Consider the following 641-nt stretch of genomic DNA (forward strand, 5'->3'; position numbering starts at 1 on the left):
GCTCCGGCGGCGGCGGCGGCGGCGGCGGCGGCAACCGGGCGAGAAGGGAGGAGCGGCGCGAGCGGCAGGAGCAGCGCAGGGCCCGAGGCGTGCATGGCGCGCCCTGAGCCCGGCTCCCGCGGGTTCCACCGCAGCGCCCCCAGGGCGCAGCGGCTCTTGGGCCGGCCCCTCTCGGCCGGCTGCCTCTGAGCGCCGGCCCTCGATCTCTGGATGCCGTGCTCCCTGGGAGAAGCCCGCCTGCGTTGGGGCGGAACGGCGGCGATGCTGCGCCGGATTCCGCCCTCAGCTTAGTCCTTCTGCGCCCGGCCGCGGCGGGCCCGCAGCCGGCGGCGAGGAGCCTGGAGCTTGCGGAGCCGGCGCGACAGCCCTCCTGGGCCAGCGGGTCCGGGCCAGCTCCGCTCCGTTTTGGGGGAAGGGGGAGGCGAGAGGGGAAGGGCCGCGCTGCAGGAGCCGGTCCGCGCCCCCGTCCCCCTGCGCGGACACGCTGAAGGCTGGGCTCGGCTTTCTAGGGGGCCAAGCTCCCACTCTCAACGCGGGAGGTGGGGGATGCGGGCGACGGCCCCCTTGGGCTCCAGGACCCTCCCCCCAGGGCTCGGGAGCTGTTGCTCCGCCCGCCGCCCCCTCCCCCGTCCTCTCCACCC

The sequence above is a fragment of the Lipotes vexillifer genome, unplaced genomic scaffold (assembly GCF_000442215.2).
Source record: "Lipotes vexillifer unplaced genomic scaffold, Lipotes_vexillifer_v1.1 scaffold1378, whole genome shotgun sequence".
NCBI classification, from domain to species: Eukaryota; Metazoa; Chordata; class Mammalia; order Artiodactyla; family Lipotidae; genus Lipotes; species Lipotes vexillifer.